Raw genomic sequence first — 19541 nt, 5'->3', positions numbered from 1 at the left:
CATGTGTATCGTGATCGGCCGACGTCTCTAGAGATGCTGAAAGACAACATCCGACGCCAATGCCTCACCATAACTCCGGACATGCTTTACAGTGCTGTTCACAACATTATTCCTCGACTACAGCTATTGTTGAGGAATGATGGTGGACATATTGAGCATTTCCTGTAAAGAACATCAGCTTCGCTTTGTCTTACTTTGTTATGCTAATTATTGCTATTCTGATCAGATGAAGCGCCATCTGTCGGACATTTTTTGAACTTTTGTATTTTTTTGGTTCTAATAAAACCCCATGTCATTCCAAACATATGTGTCAATTTGTACCTCTCTATCTACATTATTCCGTCTTTCGGACATGTCCAAAAGAACAGACACCATATCCATATAAGTATATTCATTTTGAGGTGAGGAAGCATACTGTGTATGCTGTAACATTGGTTTTCTTCACACCAGATGTAAGGAATTATTTGTGAACACACATATCGAAGCTATTAGAGAAGAAGCATCTGAAGATAGGACAGGATGAGAAACAACATAGCACATGATTTAAATTAATTTTCTTTTATTTCTTTTTTTATGAATGAAGGCGATTTTTATGCATACATTCATTTGAAAAAATGTAGACATGGGATTTACATTCTAAAATATGAAGTCATAAAATCAATTTTCTTGCGCTTAACACTCTGTACAAATGAAAAAATGGATAGTCCAAATATTTCGTCGAATTTCAAAACAATTCTCTCGAGCCGTCTTTTTTGTCACACTTGCATATTTAACATGATGGGCAGGGTGTGTGTAACGTATGTGTTGCACGTGTGGTACACATGATTGAGATGTGAGCAAAGAGCCAGCTAAATCGATCCTGGGGAAATGCCAGGGAAATGAGAAACAAGGTAAATGAGAACGGCAGCCTGCAATAACTGTTGCGTGGCTGTACAGACGAGATATGGGAATGGGGAGCAGTAATGAAGAAACACGATGGAGGGGACTCTGGAACGACACTGCGGAGCAGGACTGGGAACCTTAACATAACTTTCGCCAACTCCGATGAAAGTTCCGCAGGATGACGAAAGAGCCGGAACTCATCTACCCGGCCTGCGCACAATGTAAACGTGGGTAAGCTGCCGCCTCGCTCCTAAAGCCAGCCTCGACTCATTCCAAAGTCCCAGGAAGGAATGACGGCTGCTTAGAAACTTAAAGGCGGGGTGAAATCTAGGTTCCAAAATGAAAATCCGATACGATATCTTTCAGCGATTTTTTCATTAGCTCTGCAGGGTTTAACTCAACTGCTGGTTAAAAGACATACGTGAGCAGGCCGAACAAAAAATTAGTCACTCCTAAGAGACATCCCGCTGGCTCTCATAACAATATCTCTGGCCATGATAGTAATCTAAATTCGGCGAGGAACACTGTATATAAATTTCTACAGGCACGCCATATTCATCTTAAGCCATACACTGCTGATTACATCCTGTAAAACTACCAAAAGTGAAGAGAAATTGACTGCTACGTCTCACCTGCAGTTCCATATAGTCCATATTTTTATGGGGTTCAGATCGAGTGATTTAGCGAGGCTAGCTAGCCCGGAGAGTTGTGCTTGATAAGGCGTCACTTCCATAGCGGCGAGTTGCGACGGACCCAGATCGAATCCACCTGGCGGACTGGCGACAAGGTTCGGTATGCCGATCTGCCTGGATGTGGATTTTAGGCGGTTTCTCACATCCCACTAGGTGATAACAGGGCTGGTGTGTAAGTCACGCCTCAGTCACATGATCCGCAAACATTTCGAAAACTTTCGCTCACTTTGACTGTACAACCTGGTGTAACGGGAAGGCAATAGGAAGGGCATCGAACCACCCCGTAAATAAACCACGCCAAATCCGAACCACAGCGAACTTGCGCTGATGCGGGCCAAAAGCACAAGATAAGCAAGAAGGAAAAGAAAATATAGTGGGAGAAGTCGAGGTGTGGTATGTGGCCTGAATGTTTGTCAAATTATGAACTTCAAGGTGTGTGTTGTGATGGTGGTAAGTCCCTATGGGACCCAATTGCTGAGGTCATCGGTCCCTAGGCATACTCACTACTTAATCTAACTTAAACCAACTTACGCTAAGGACAACACACATATCCCTGCCTGAGGGAGGACTCGAACCTCCGACGTGGGAAGCCGCGCGAACCGTGACAAGGCACCCTAGACCGGGCGGTTACCCCGCGCGGCTTGTGTGAGCGTGTGTGTGTTCGTGAAAGAGAGAGAGAGAGAGAGAGAGAGAGAGAGAGAGAGAGAGAGAGAGAGAGAAATCATTCCTTTTCTGACATTGTTTCATTGAAATTTGCATATCTTATGCTCTAAAAGGACCGGGAAGACTCGAACCTCCGACGGGAGGAGCCGCGCGAACCGTGGCGAGGCGCCCCATGCCTCGCGGCTATCTCCGTGCGGCTTGTGTGTGCGTGGGCGTCTGTGTGTGCGCGTGCTTGTGCGTGTGCGAGATACTATTCTTTTTCTGACGTTGTTTCTTTGAAATTTGCATCATATTTTATCCTCTAACACGAAGCTTTCTGCGGTTCTAGGCGCTTCAGTCCGGAACCGCGAGACTGCTACGGTCGCAGGTTCGAATCCTCCCTCGGGCATGGATGTGTGTGATGTCCTTAGGTTAGTTGGGTTTAAGTAGTTCTAAGTTCTAGGGGACTGATGACCTTAGAAGCTAAGTCCCATAGTGCTCAGAGCCATTTGAACCATTTTTTGGTAAGTCCCATAGTGCTCAGAGCCATTTGAATTTGAACGAAGCTTTCTGGACTGTTACAGTATTTGACGTCTACCAATACAAATTTATTCATCTATTGCATTGCATTAATTCCTTTATAATTTGATAATCTGTTTTTTCGTATTTTTCGCTATGTCTCTGACAAAAATAATTATCTTATGAAATCATATTTGTTACTTTTGCCAGTTATCATCAAATAAACGTACTTTTGCCAATTCATTAATTATGACATTTACGTTACTGATATTATATTCATGATAATAAAATCATTCATTCACTGCAAAGCATGTTTGTATTTCGAATATTATTTTCTACAAAGAAGATGTCACAATATGATTATTTCGACGTCTATGATACTCTTCCTTCTACTGAAATTTAACAGCTTTGTTAACTTTGTTTTTTCTTGAAAGAATTGGAGAGACAGAGAGAGAGAGAGAGAGAGAGAGAGAGAGAGAGAGAAGATAGAGAGAGAGAGTCGATGCGTTGCATTGGCAGGGAGCGAATGTTGTGAATCAAGTAAGGGACTTGTCTCGAACGTAACTGTATAACAAGCACCTGTAAATATTCGACGACATATCCAGTTGCAGCTTCATTTTTATGAAAGTGAAGTTATTATTGTAATTATTTCGTGAATGCATCACAAAGGACCATCGTTAACAGAGCAGATATTTTGTTCGAAAGACACATCAATGATCTGACCTCTTGAGAGAATATAACAAGTTTAATTTCCACGAAGTCTGTAATCTGGCTTCTTGAGAGAATATAGCCCGTTTAATGTACACGACCTGATGCACTGTCTACGACATCAAGGATTCAATATAAGTTTCTAACTACTCTTTGTAGCTGCAGTCAACTTAGGAGCCGCCTATATGCAACCATTGTTTCCATCATTAATTGCACTCGTTTATACGTCTGTTGCTTCAAATGGAAACTTCATACAAACTTGAATTTTTATTATTATAATTATTATGGTGATTATTATTCTGTGAGAACAGGGTTGAGGACCCAAGCACTCATACACGGAGCAGCCAAAAATTTATGATCACTGCCCACTGCGACGTCGGATGCCGCCTGTTAGCTGCAAATGGGGGAAATCCATTGAGATTTGTTACTCTCACAAAGTATAGATTATTATTACGCAGAGCCTGTGAACGAGTATCTGGAAAACGAGGAACCTGGTCGAATGTTGACGCGCGACTGTCGTGAGTATCTATGGAGAGAGGTAAGGACGGTTTTGGAGCACACCGTTCATCGTACATTGTTGAACACGGAGCTCTGCAGCAGACCTCCCCTATTGTTCACTTGTTGCCGCAACGACATCATCAGTTGCGATGGCAGTGGAAGCGGGACCATGAGAATTCAACAGTCGATCAATGGAAACGTGTCGGCTCTTCGGGAGAGTCACATTGGTGCTGCACTAGGTCGATGGTCATGTCCACAAACACCGTCATCACGGTGAACGGTCGCTCGAAACGTGCAGAGCGTCACGGACGGAGGCTGATGGGAGCAGTATTAAGCCACGGGAGGCATTCTACTGTGTTTGCATGGGACCTATGGTACTAATCAAAGACACGCTGATAGGTGCAAAACTCCTGCACCCCTTCACACTTGAATTCTTCTCTGGCGTCTTTAAGCAGTATAACTGTCCGTGCCTCGGAGCCAGAGCCGTGGTGCAGTGGTTTGAGGAGCATTATAGCGAACTCACATTGATGTCTCGGCGACCAAATTCACCTGATGTAAATCCTGTTGAACCTATCTGGATCGCTATAGGGCGCCATCAGTGCATACGCAGATCATCGACATGTAATTTACGCGAATTTCGTGACCTAGGTATAGAAATCTAATGCCATATACATCCACAAACTTACCAACAAACTGTTGGGTCTCCGATACTCAGAATCAGTGATGTATTTCGTTCCAAAGGCAGACAAATAAGCTATTAAGCAGGTGGTCATAATGTTTTGGCTGGTCAGTGTATATACACTCCTGGAAATTGAAATAAGAACACCGTGAATTCATTGTCCCAGGAAGGGGAAACTTTATTGACACATTCCTGGGGTCAGATACATCACATGATCACACTGACAGAACCACAGGCACATAGACACAGGCAACAGAGCATGCACAATGCCGGCACTAGTGCAGTGTATATCCACCTTCCGCAGCAATGCAGGCTGCTATTCTCCCATGGAGACGATCGTAGAGATGCTGGATGTAGTCCTGTGGAACGGCTTGCCATGCCATTTCCACCTGGCGCCTCAGTTGGACCAGCGTTCGTGCTGGACGTGCAGACCGCGTGAGACGACGCTTCATCCAGTCCCAAACATGCTCAATGGGGGACAGATCCGGAGATCTTGCTGGCCAGGGTAGTTGACATACACCTTCTAGAGCACGTTGGGTGGCACGGGATACATGCGGACGTGCATTGTCCTGTTGGAACAGCAAGTTCCCTTGCCGGTCTAGGAATGGTAGAACGATGGGTTCGATGACGGTTTGGATGTACCGTGCACTATTCAGTGTCCCCTCGACGATCACCAGTGGTGTACGGCCAGTGTAGGAGATCGCTCCCCACACCATGATGCCGGGTGTTGGCCCTGTGTGCCTCGGTCGTATGCAGTCCTGATTATGGCGCTCACCTGCACGGCGCCAAACACGCATACGACCATCATTGGCACCAAGGCAGAAGCGACTCTCATCGCTGAAGACGACACGTCTCCATTCGTCCCTCCATTCACGCCTGTCGCGACACCACTGGAGGCGGGCTGCACGATGTTGGGGCGTGAGCGGAAGACGGCCTAACCGTGTGCGGGACCGTAGCCCAGCTTCATGGAGACGGTTGCGAATGGTCCTCGCCGATACCCCAGGAGCAACAGTGTCCCTAATTTGCTGGGAAGTGGCGGTGCGGTCCCCTACGGCACAGCGTAGGATCCTACGGTCTTGGCGTGCATCCGTGCGTCGCTGCGGTCCAGTCCCAGGTCGACGGGCACGTGCACCTTCCGCCGACCACTGGCGACAACATCGATGTACTGTGGAGACCTCACGCCGCACGTGTTGAGCAATTCGGCGGTACGTCCACCCGGCCTCCCGCATGCCCACTATACGCCCTCGCTCAAAGTCCGTCAACTGCACATACGGTTCACGTCCACGCTGTCGCGGCATGCTACCAGTGTTAAAGACTGCGATGGAGCTCCGTATGCCACGGCAAACTGGCTGACACTGACGGCGGCGGTGCACAAATGCTGCGCAGCTAGCGCCATTCGACGGCCAACACCGCGGTTCCTGGTGTGTCCGCTGTGCCGTGCGTGTGATCATTGCTTGTACAGCCCTCTCGCAGTGTCCGGAGCAAGTATGATGGGTCTGACACACCGGTGTCAATGTGTTCTTTTTTCCATTTCCAGGAGTGTATAATCCCGGCCCTAAGTCTGAAAAATATAATTGATCTAGTATTTCCTTGAGCTATTAAGAAAAAAAAACAATTCCCGCCTAATACCACAGTTTGCAGGCCCCTCGTTGTCAGGTGATTCACAATATACCTCACTAATATGTTAGAACACTCGATAGTACATTTAAAAATTGGAGCTCGTCCTTAACAGCAGCTAATGACTTATATTTAACCATCTGAAACTCAATTTCATGCAAAGAAGTACTACTTGCTGCCAGTGCTTTACATCTGCGGACTTAATGCATTTAATTGGTTCTGACACATCAGAAAACGCTGAAGTGACAAAAGTCATGCATTACCTCCTAATATGCTGTCGGATCTCTTTTCGCCTGTCATTGTGAAGCATTTCAACGTGGTATGTACTGAACAAGTCGGAAGTCCTCGGCAGAAATGTTGAGGCTTGTTGCCTCTATAGCCGTCCATAGTTACGAAAGCGTTGCCGATGCAGGATTTCGTACAAGAACTGACCTCTCGATTATGTCTCATAAACGTCCTATGGAACTGAAGTATCTGGGTGGCCAATTGATTCGCTCCAACTATACATTGCGTTATTCAAACCAAGCGCCAATAATTGTGGTCAAATGACACGGTGCATTGTCATAAGCAAAACATGAAGTCCATGTATAGCTGCAATGTTCTGCGAGAAGCGGAACATAATCGATTCCAGTCAATGAACCGTTAATTTGGACCATAGGACCCACTCTATTGCATGTAAACATAGCCCACCATTACGGGGCCACCACCAGCTTGTACAGTGGCTCGTTGACAACTTATAAAATGACTTTTTTAAGTAATAATATGAATATTTATATATGTGTTTGGAGAGAGAGAGAGAGAGAGAGAGAGAGAGCCGGCCGAAGTGGCCGTGCGGTTAAAGGCGCTGCAGTCTGGAACCGCAAGACCGCTACGGTCGCAGGTTCGAATCCTGCCTCGGGGATGGATGTTTGTGATGTCCTTAGGTTAGTTAGGTTTAAGTAGTTCTAAGTTCTAGGGGACTAATGACCTCAGCAGTTGAGTCCCATAGTGCTCAGAGCCATTTGAACCAGAGAGAGAGAGATTTTTGATTGAGATTTTTACCTGAATTTTGGTTGCTGCCTCCTTGAATGATCAGCTTCTGCACCAGTCGGTGAGGTATTACAATTTGGAGGAAGTTGTTGTTCTTTAAGGTTTAAAATACGACTCTGTTAGTTACTTGGCCGTATTGCGGGTAGCTGTGAGCCCAAGCTTTCGTACCTTTTCATGCCTAAGGGACCACTGTTGTAAGCAAATAAGATCAAACAGCAATCTGCTTTTCGTGAGAAACGGAGATTGCTTAGCGCACAAGCTTCCTTCAAACTACACGTCCTGCTACATCAAAATTGGTCAGTGGAGTTCAGCACCATACTATTGTGCAAGAACATAATCCAATTAAATTGTGTCGATTGATAGACGGCAACGACAATGAAGTTCACCTACTTTTCTAAAAACAAGATACTTCTATTCTTCACTTCCAGAAAATTTGTGTACATAAATGTTTGGTAACTCTTACGCATACTTTACTCGGTTTTATCACTAAAATATGAGTTTTCAGTAAATGTAACAATACGTTCTGAGCGACGGCCTAGCAAGACGTCCTCTTTCCACAAGATAATGATTAACAGTTCTCGTTTTTTTTTTTAATAAATCAATTGTATTTTTTTTTAAAATTTTTTTGGAGTCCATACTCAAAGATTCACAACTACTATCGTTGCAGGGATTGCGCCCTAAAGATAAAGAGTTTGTTGCTGTCCAGCTGCGTTTCACTACACTTCAAGTACTTTTTGAATCAAATTTACAAAAAAAATGGTTCAAATGGCTCTGAGCACTATGGGACTCAACTGCTGTGGTCATAAGTCCCCTAGAACTTAGAACTACTTAAACCTAACTAACCTAAGGACAGCACACAACACCCAGCCATCACGAGGCAGAGAAAATCCCTGACCCCGCCGGGAATCGAACCCGGGAACCCGGGCGTGGGAAGCGAGAACGCTACCGCACGACCACGAGATGCGGGCTCAAATTTACATTTACGATATTTACATACATTACTGAGCTTCTCAGAATAAAAATCAGACACAAATTGGTTTAAAAAAAAGGGGGGGGGGGGCAATGAGGCTCACATAACGTTACAAACTGTAGTCCGTCGCTATGTGGGGCCTGTCCCACACTCGAATCCTGCCATCATCTCTTACCGACTGAAGTCGGGACCAAGTTTAGGGTAAAAATGATGTGGTCATGATCGCAAGGAAGGCGCTGCAAGCGATGTCTTGCTGTTATAAGGCACTCGCGTCGGTCGTCTGCTGCCATAGTCCATTACCGCCAAATTTCGACTTACTATCCTAACTGATTCGTTCGTCGTACATCCCACATTGATTTCAGCAGGTATTTCACGTACTGTTGTATATCTGTTAGTACTGACACCTCTACGCAAACGCCGCTGCTCTCTCTCGTTGAGTGAAGGCCGTAGGCGTCTGCGTTGTTCTTAGTGAAAGGTAATGTCCGAAATTTAGTATTCTCGGCACACTCTTGACATTTTGGACATGAGAGTACTGAATTCTCTAACGATTTCCGAAATTGAATGTTCCTGCGTCCAGGTCCAACCACCACTCCATGTTCAAAGACTGTTAATTCCCATCGTGCAGCCATAATCAAGTCATAAAACTTTCCCCATAAATCATCTGAGTACAAATTTGTAAGTATTTGTATGTGCATAACGGTATCCCATCAATTGTCACGTCAGTGCATTTACAATCGCAGTCGGTGTCAACGAGTCACAGCAATTTGGCAGCATGCCACCGTATTACGTAAAGCAGCAATTTGATATATTCTTTTTGGACGAAAATAATTCAAGGAAAATAGTATTAATGTGTACATATTGTTAGCAAAACAATGCAATAAAGTTACAAGTCCACATGGTTTTTCAGAGTAACAAATACAAAGGTAAATCTCACGAAGTGTAATCAAAATAGTGTGTTCTCCGTACACAGCTTTACGCAGGACAGCAACTCTTATATTTCAGGAGAGGATGATAAAGCTGAATCTACATCATGGTAAATTGGAAACATGTAATGTTCACTTCCATGTAACAAAACGTGAGCAACCAACCTATGACGTTGCATTTCGTCTTGCAGAGGGATATCATCACAAACCTGAACACGATGTAATCGCAAGTAAACAGTTCAGAAATTTAGAATGCACACTCGAAATAACCTATGTATTTGCCTAATGTTCGTCGCGGCAAATAGCTAACCCGTTTTCTTCACCATTGTAGAAACTCCGAATCAGCTCGAACTGACATCTACATCATACTCCGCAAGCCATCAAATGGTGTGTGGCAGAGGGTTCTTCTGGTACCACTGAATGATTCTCCCCCCCTCCCCCCCCCCCCCCCCCCCCCTGTGCACTCGCGAAATAACGCGTGGGAAGAATGATTGTCGGTAAGCCCCTGTAGTGGCTCTAATTTCTCGAATTTTCTCGTCGTGGTCATTATGCTAGATGTGTGGTGTCACCGCCAGACACCACACTTGCTAGGTGGTAGCCTTTAAATCGGCCGCGGTCCGTTAGTATAAGTCGGACCCGCGTGTCGCCACTGTCAGTGATTGCAGACCGAGCGCCACCACACGGCAGGTCTAAAGAGACTTCCTAGCACTCGCCCCAGTTGTACAGCAGACTTTGCTAGCGATGATATACTGACAAATACGCTCTCATTTGCCGAGACGATAGTTGGCATAGCCTTCAGCTACGTCATTTGCTACGACCTAGCAAGGCGCCATTACCAGTTTATATTGAGATTGTAATTATGTATCATCAAGAGCGATGTTCTCCAATTATAGATTAAAGTTAAGTATTCCAAGAGTTCCGCACTTTATTTAGTAGACTCAACTCCTTAACTGTTCCAGACCTTACGCCAGTCGGCGTGAGCTTAAACGCATGCGTTTCGGCCTCCTCTAGCAACGCGGTGTTGGCTCTTCTGCCAACACATCAAGATGTATGTGGGAGGAAGTAATATGCTGTCCGATTCTTCTCGGAAAGTTATTTCTCGAAATTTAGATAGAAAACATATCCGTGTTACACAATGACTCTCTTATAACTTCCTCACTGGAGTTTCTTCAGCATCTCGGTAATGATTCTGCGTCGACTATCGATTCCGTGACGAAAAGCATCTCTCTTCCTTGGATCTTTCTGTCTCATCTATCAGTTCTACCTAGACTTCTGAACAAAACTCAAGAATCGGTCGAACAAGCGCCTTCGTGAGTGAGTTGCGTTTCCTTGAGATTCTTCCGTTTCTCAGTGTGGCATCTACTTTTCCTACTTCTTTGTTTTACGTGATCATTCGACTTAATGTAGTTCTTGATAGTTACTGCTAGATATTTTGTGGTAGACTCGGTTTCTGGCAATTTCTCTTCAATAGTGTGGTCGTGCAGTAGTGGCTTTCTTTTCCTATGTATGTGCAAGATGCAAGATGTCAGAGCAAACCGCAGGTCATTCTGCAGGTGCTTGCTCACATCTCGCGTTGCTACTTTCTTATACACACCTACATCATCAGCGAACAGTCTTAAAGAGCGTCCTCTTTCTACTGACTCACCTATATACATTGCAAACATTAACGGTCCAAACACACTTCCTTACCTTTACATCTGTTGGTTCCGTTCATTAAGAACGACATGCTGAGCTCTGTCTGCAAGTAAATCTAGAACCCAGTCGCAAATCTGATTCGATACTCGGTAAGCCCGTATTCTTTTTCAGTAAACGGCTGAGCGGGACGCTGTCAAATGCCTTTCTGCAATAAAGGAACGCTCCATCAACATGAGGGCCGCTGTCTACGGCGCTGTGGATCTCATGGAGGAACAGAGCGAGCTAAATTTCGCAAGATCTCTGTTTCCGGAATTCAAGATGATTTTTATAGAAGAATTTTTAGTTCTCCAAAAACATCATAATTCTTGAGTATAAAATATGTTTCATAATTCTACAACATATTGACATCTGCTATATAGGCCTACAAATGTGGGCATCTGTTCTACAGCTCTTCTTGAAAACAGGACTGATCCGTGCTTTTTGCCAGTCGCTAGCTATCCTTCGGTGGTCCAACGATCTACGATACAGCTGCTAGAAGGGATGCGCAATATTGCTAGAATCATATAGGTATCTAATCCGGTGATGATGCCTGTGCGCTACTAAGCGATTGTAGTTCCCTTTCCGTTTCCCTATCGGTTATCTCGGTTCCTGCAGTACTATGATTGAATGAAGAAAGGGTGTTACGACGTTCCACGGTGAAATCATTTCGTAATACCGCATTACCTATTTCGGCCTACTCTCTGTTATCTTCCGTTTTGGTGCCAGTATGTGCTTCGAGGGCGTGAACAGGTCATTTCGATTCGCTTACTGATATTACGTAAGAAGAAGACCTGTTCGGGCTTTTATTCAGATCGGTTGACACTATTTTGGTTGAAAGTTTCTCTCATTGCTCTCCTTACGCTCGTTTTCGCATCGTTCAGCTTTTTTGTCAACTAGGCTTTGACTTCTCTTGAATCTCACCTGAAGCTCTTCGTTTACGGAACCGTTTTCTAACACGGCTGTTAAACCATGATGGGTTGTTGTGGACTGGCAAGACAGCAAATCCACAGTGACGGGTAGCCGAAAGGCCCGCGTTTAAGCTCACGCCGGCTGGCGTGAGGTCTGGAACAGTTAATGGATTTGAGTCTAGCAAATAAAGTACGTAGCTGTTGGAATACTTAACTTTAATCCATAATTGGCGAACATCGGTCTGAGGGTACATGCATCACAAGATAAATAGCAAATGATAATGGCGCCTTGCTAGGTCGTAGCAAATGACGTAGCTGAAGGCTATGCTATCGTCTCGGCAAATGAGAGCGTAATTTGTCAGTGAACCATCGCTAGCAAAGTCGGCTCTACAACTGGGGCGAAGTCTCTCTAGACCTGCCGTGTGGCGGCGCTCGGTCTGCAATCACTGACAGTGGCGACACGCGGGTCCGACGTATACTAACGGACCGCGGCCGATTTAAAGGCTACCACCTAGCAAGTGTGGTGTCTGGCGGTGACACCACATGGGTCTTTGACCTCGCTTAAGACCTCGCTCGGAACGCACTTGTCTAAGACATATTGAACGAAGCTTCTGAATGTTTCCCATTTCTGCTTCACATCTTCGTCCTCAGCACTGAATATTTGTTGCTGACTATTTAGATTCCTTGTAATTAGCTTGCTGTCAATGTAGCTCAGCAAAAATTTATTCCAGACGGTTGTCTAAATTGCGAAGGCTCCGCATTGACCGATGGCCAAGCCGACCTCCCAGAGATACGAAATACCTCAATGGGTATGCAAAGAGATTCCTCAAAGAGCTTATTTAGATCAATCGAAGCTGACCATAGCAGAAACACGCAAAATATTGCATACATAAATACCACGATTTACGAAAATCGATACATAGTGAGCGAAACTGAATTTACAAATGAGGAGGCAACTTTCAGAACGTGTGCGTACAGTTATGTAAACACGGCAGCTGTCATCCGCGGAATACAAAGTATAAACATACACACCACCCAGTCACGACAACGTGACCACCTGTCAAAAGCGTGAATGATCACCTTTTGCAGCGTTGACTGCTGCGAGATGTGCAGGAAGAGAGTCAGTATAGTATTTACAGGGACGTGGAGCCATGCCGATCCCAGTGCCGTGGGCAGTTGCGCTACGTTTATCGCTGAGTACCCATGAGGCGAACGGCCCGATCGAGGTGGTCCCACAGATTCTTAACTTCGTTAAAAGCCTGGGGGTTTTGTGGTCAGTGGAGTACAGTAAACTCACCCTCGTGCTCTTCGAACCAAGGGCTTACAATCCGAGCTGTGTAATATGGTTCATTGTCCTGATGCATGTAGGGGCGGACATGTTCCCTCAAGGATAGATGCATACCCATGTTGATTCAATGTGCCATCCAGAATGACGAGAGTACTGAGGGAATGCCACGAAATAGTTATCAAACAATAACGCACTTGCCATAAATGACTGATTATTGCATGTTGAAGCCAGACATAGGCCGTGGTCATATTAATGTGACTGGACTTTGTAGAAGACAGGGAAACACTTGGTTACCGAGCATGTCGAAATTGACAACCTCGTTCATGATCATGTTAACCTGAATGAGAGGGTGTTCGTAATAGTACGAAAAACTCCACTCAAGCCTCTTCCCCTTGAAAAAAAAACAACACTGAACCCTTCCTTCTGCCATAAATACACCGACGCACACAGGTCAGGTTATACACATTGTCAGGCCAGCGGGTCATTAAGTCTTGCTTCATTTGAAATGAAGCTAAATTGCGTCTTATAGCACTACAATTGACGCCTCCAGTCAATCATTTGCTGTCCAAAAGTGAAGCTTTATATGTTGCTTGAGCAATGGCCTTATGTGAAGATCCTTCTCCAAATGAAAGCAGACAATTCTTTTCGCAATTGCCGCTAGGGAACTAGTTGAAATGGATGTACATTGCCTCACAGTAGCAATTCCTGTTGGGTTTGAAACCGATTGTTAATGAGAAGCTGTGATTTCCATGTCTAGTGGTTGTTACACTATGATACATGATGGCGAGTGGTATATCGTTCCTTGTAGACACGTTGGTCAGTCAGTGTTGATACACCAAGGAGACTTGCAAATTTTCGCACGCAGTGGTCTTCCTTTTCTTGTTTAAGTCGTCAGTCTTCTGATTGGTTTGATGCCACTCGCAAATAATTCCTCTCCTTTGCCAATCTATTCATATCAGATGAACACTTGCAACCTGCTACCTCAATTATTTGCTGGATATGTTCCAATCTCTGCCTTCCTCTATAGCTTTTACGCTCTACGACTCAGTCTAATAGCATGAAAGCTATTATAGTTATTCAGTGATGTCCTAACACATGTCCCTTCTTTTCGTCAGTTTTTCCCATATAGTCCAATTGTTCTGCGAAGAACCGTCTCATTCCTTATATTCTTCTGTACCATCACATTTTAAATGCTTAGATGGTCTTGTGTTCCTATTTTCGCAGAGTCCATGTTTCAGCATATACAATTCTGTACTCTAAAGATACATTTTCAGAAATGTCTTCCTCAGATTGAGGGCTATGTTTGATGCTAGTACACTTCCCTTGGCCAGGAAAGTCCTTTTTGCTTTTTATGTCCTTCCTGCCCCGTTTATCATAAGTTATTTTCTTGCCTTGGTACCAGAATTCCTTAACTTCGTCTATTTCGTGATCCCCAATTCCAATATTAAGTTTCACGGTGTCGTCTGTTGCTCCCTTGCGTTGTTTTCTGTGACTGGTGCTCGTCGGCGACTGAGGCGTGGTCTCCTGTTTCCCTCCTGGTGGATGCAGGCCATGTGGAGTCAGTCACTCGCCGGTACCGTACGCTTCGCTCGTTGTTGGTGGTGCCTGTTGGACCCGGAGGGCTGGCAGCCAGAATGAGACAAGCTTTTCTCCATCCTCTCTGTTCACGTTATTAGGGTGTTTTATTATTTCTATGACTTCCCTAATCTTGCGTTTCATCAAAGCCCCGTACTTAGCCAGTAGGCGGTCTTGCCGCTGTTCGCCAACTGCAGACTTGCTGTACTGCCTCAGTCGAATGTAGTGCTCGGGAGCGAGGCACACTAGGAAACCTGCACGTACGGACAGGTATCTGCACGCCCACCCAGCAAAGAAGAACTCAGTTATTCGTTCTTTGACCATCAGTTCCCAGCGCATAAGCGACACTCAAAAACGTAACACACTGCGTACGGCGTTCGTGGTCAACATGACAACAGGTCGCACCAACGAAACGTGACTCGAGGGCTACCGGCGAGTAACTGCCGCCGCGCGGCCTGCGTCCAACGGGAGGGAAACAGGAGCCCAATCCCTATTCGCCGACGAGCGAACAATGCGAGAAGCAACACGTAATAGCAAGTTTTCACGCCGTCCACCGGAATAATGTATTATACTGAAGTTCCGCTCCTGATCAATCATAACTACGACGTTTTTAAAACTGTGACTTAACGTCATGCTTCAGCAGTTATACAAACATCAAAAAAAAGTTTTGCATCACCTCGGTTCCGAGAGTTCCGGAACCTGTGCAAAAAATTCAAATAGAAATCAACATAAACATCATTTCCACCCTCTTTATTGCTCTTAAAAACCACACATTGCATGTTATACGACCATACAGAGCCGATGGTCCAGATTGCAGTACACAACGGTACCTCTAATATCCAGAAGGACGTCCTCTTGCATTGATGCATGCCTGTATTCGTCGTGGCATACTATCCACAAGTTCATCAAGGCACTGTTGGTCCAGATCGTCCTACTCCGCAATGGCGATTCGGCGTAGATCCCTCAATGTGGCTGGTGAGTCACGTCGTCCATAAACAGGATTCATGTCTGGAGCACATGCTGGCCACTCAAGTCGAGGGATGTTATCCTGAAGGAAGTCATTCACAAGATGTGCACGATGGGGGCGTGAATTGTCTTCCATGAAGACGAGTGCCTCGCCAATATGCTGCCGATATGGTTGCACTATCGGTCGGAGGGTGGCATTCAGGTATCGTACAGCCGTTACGGAGCCTTCCATGACCACCACCAGCGTACGTCGGCACACATGACACCCCCAAAACAGCAGTGAACCTCCACCTCGCTTCACTCGCTGGACAGTGTGTCTAAGGCGTTCAGCCTGACTGGGGTGCCTCCAAACATGTCTCCGACGATTGTCTGCGACATTCATCGGTGAAGATAACGTGTTGTCAATCGTGAATGGTCCGTTCAGCACGTTGTTGGGCCCATCTGTACCGCGCTGCATGGTGTCGTGGTTGCAAAGATTGAACTCGCTATAGACGTCGGGAGTGAAGTTGTGCATTATGCAGGCTATTGCGCACAGTTTGAGTCGTAACACGACGTCCTGTGTCTGCACGAAAAGCATTATTCAACGTGATGGCTGTCAGGGTTTTTCCGAACCATAATCCGTAGGTAGCGGTCATCCACTGCAGCGAGCGAGGCATGTCATCGACAGTTCCTGTCTGTATCTCCTATATGTCCGAGTCACCTGGACACTTCCCTTCTTGAGAGCCCTTCCTGGCACAAAGTAACAACGCGGACACGATTGAATCGCGATATTGATCGTCTAGGCATGGTTGAACTACGGACAACACGAGCCGTGTACCTCCTTCCTGGTGGAATGACGAACTGATCGGCTGTCGGACTCCCTCCGTCTAATAGGTGCAGCTCATGCATGTTTTTTTTCTTTTTTTTACGTCTTTCGGATGGTTTAGTGACATCTCTGAATAGTCAAAGGGACTTCGTCTGTGATACAATATCCACAGTCAGCGTCTGTCTTCAAGAGTTCTGGGAATCGGTGTGATGCAAAACTTTTTTTGATGTATGTATGTGTCTGTCATAATTTAGTTCATCCTCCAACTATGTGAGTAATCTGTAATTACTCCCTGTTAAAATAGTAGTTCCTAACATCACACGTTTCTCATATAGCTGATCTAATTTGCTACCATTTCTCAAAGAAGAAACCATATAAAGGTTCCAATGCTTTTATGCAGTTCAATATAAAAGGCATGAATTTTCATGTCAGAGTGCACAAATAACGATAGACAGAAGATGTTCATTATCATTGTTCTGTTGTCCTTCTCTATTAACGATTCAACAATTTCGAGTCCCCAAATCCGACAGAGGTATTCGGAGAAAAATGGTTACTTCGTGCGAGCTCTTTGGAATCTGCTTTCCTCAGACAAATTAAATGAAGTCTGACATCCAACAGGCTCACATCAAGTCTTCGACAAATATCCACCTCCCATGAAATACGCAGCACTTTATTCTACACTATAGTGTATCCCACCAGCTTTACTGACCGATTTAAATTAAATATTTGGATAACAGCTGATTTGGAGCAGTTTCTACAGTTTGAAGCAATGACGTTGGAGGTACTAAAATAAGAGCACCTTATCATAAACATAGGCTGTCTATTTCATTCCCTGTTAAAAAAGAAACAAGGAAGTCTGATATCACTTGATATAGCTTTTACAAACAACTCATTGTTAATAAGTTAAGGAATGACATATATTAGCATTAAGAGCAATGAGAAGGGAGGGAGGGAGGGAGGGGAGAGAGAGAGAGAGAGAGAGAGAGAGAGAGAGAGACACATCATGAATTCTGTCTCTCTCATACAGGACGTGCCACGAGGTTTGTTCAATATTCGGCGGTATGACAGGAACACTCATTTGAAGCAAAAAGCTTCCGACTGGTTTCTGAGACGGAACACATTTAATATACAGGGTTTTACAAAAAGGTACGGCCAAACTTTCAGGAAACATTCCTCACACACAAAGAAAGAAAATATGTTATGTGGACATGTGTCCGGAAACGCTTACTTTCCATGTTAGAGCTCATTTTATTACGTCTCTTCAAATCACATTAATCATGGAATGGAAACACACAGCAACAGAACGTACCAGCGTGACTTCAAACACTTTGTTACAGGAAATGTTCAAAATGTCCTCCGTTAGCGAGGATACATGCATCCACCCTCCGTCGCATGGAATCCCTGATGCGCTGATGCAGCCCTGGAGAATGGCGTATTGTATCACAGCCGTCCACAATACGAGCACGAAGAGTCTCTACATTTGGTACCGGGGTTGCGGAGACAAGAGCTTTCAAATGCCCCCATAAATGAAAGTCAAGAGGGTTGAGGTCAGGAGAGCGTGGAGGCCATGGCATTGGTCCGCCTCTACCAATCCATCGGTCACCGAATCTGTTGTTGAGAAGCGTACGAACACTTCGACTAAAATGTGCAGGAGCTCCATCGTGCATGAACCACATGTTGTGTCGTACTTGTAAAGGCACATGTTCTAACAGCACAGGTAGGGTATCCTGTATGAAATCATGATAATGTGCTCCATTGAGCGTAGGTGGAAGAACATACTGACAAAACTAAAATGAGCTCTAACGTGGAAATTAAGCGTTTCCGGACACATGTCCACATAACATCTTTTCTTTATTTGTGTGTGAGAAATGTTTCCTGAAAGTTTGGCCGTACCTTTTTGTAACACCCTGTATATTTATTTTTGGGCTAGTGGCGTGGACGTATGTGTCTTTGCCGTTTTATTCTAACCCAACCAACCACGTTGCTCTCAGTCTGTTTGCTAGAGATGTCTTTCTACCATACGAATAGGAGTGAGACTAAAATTGCAGCCTGAGAGACTCCCTTTGGGATTTCTCTCCAGTCACAAAAATTATCTTTTCAACATTATTTAAATTATAAGGTACTACGTTTTGTGTTCTATTAAGTACGATTCAAACCAGTTGCATATAAAGCCCTCATCTCCATAAATAACAATATAAAATAAAAATAAATAACAATATAAATTAAACATCAGCTGCCATTCGGAATAAGGAATACGCCCACATGAAGTTTTTGTGTCTTCAGATGAGTGTTCCTGTCACATCTATGAATTGAGACCATTCCTTCCTCTATAGGCTATTTCTTAGTTAAAATTGTTCGATGTAACATAATGCAGATACATCTCTCACTGAACTACAGTGAAATTAGTCCATCTCGCCTGCGCAGTTACAGACATGATCATTCCCGTGTGTCATCTCTGCATCAGGACGACAAAGATAGCCCACAGATTTAGTTGGTGCAGCGTCTAGCGTTTTTATGAAATACAAAAGCATGTAAGGGAGTCAGTATCTCGCTCTCAACATTTATCTTAAAACTAAAAACATAAAATTTACAATCTTTCTTGTGTAGTGAAAAGATCTGCATTTAGACTGTACAAACATCCAAAAACGAAAGAATAATATCAAAGGAGAGTTTCCAAATAGTTCTCCCTATGCGAAAAGAGAAAAATGGCACCTCACAGGCAGACCTTGGTGTGTAAGGGGGCATGCACTGCATCCCCGTGAGTTATAATGAGCGGGCGCTCAGAATAATTACCAGTGCTATGCTCGGTAATATTATCTATAGCCGGTAATACGACATGACATTCGTGCGCAGAACCGTTTTGCCGTCTGCGATTACGGGGTGCCTAATTGAGAGCCGTACATAACGCAGTGAATAGGAGACAAGCCCGTGGGTGTGTTGTGCTGCTGGCGCGGACGGACTGCTGCCTGAAAGGGACAGTGAGTTTCGGCAGAGCTGATTATGGGCTCCCAAGTCCCGAGGCAACCGACTACATCTCGACAAGCTCTCCAAAATCCCGGCTGCAATCCGCTTTCCCTCAAATAATGGTAGCTTTATCTCATCAGACTCGGAGCTAAAATAAAGCTCGTGAGGTAGACAGCGAGGAATAAAATATACTAACAGCTAC

This window comes from Schistocerca americana, chromosome 6, assembly GCF_021461395.2.
Source record: "Schistocerca americana isolate TAMUIC-IGC-003095 chromosome 6, iqSchAmer2.1, whole genome shotgun sequence".
Lineage (NCBI taxonomy): Eukaryota > Metazoa > Arthropoda > Insecta > Orthoptera > Acrididae > Schistocerca > Schistocerca americana.
Note: the sequence above shows the minus strand (reverse complement) of the source record.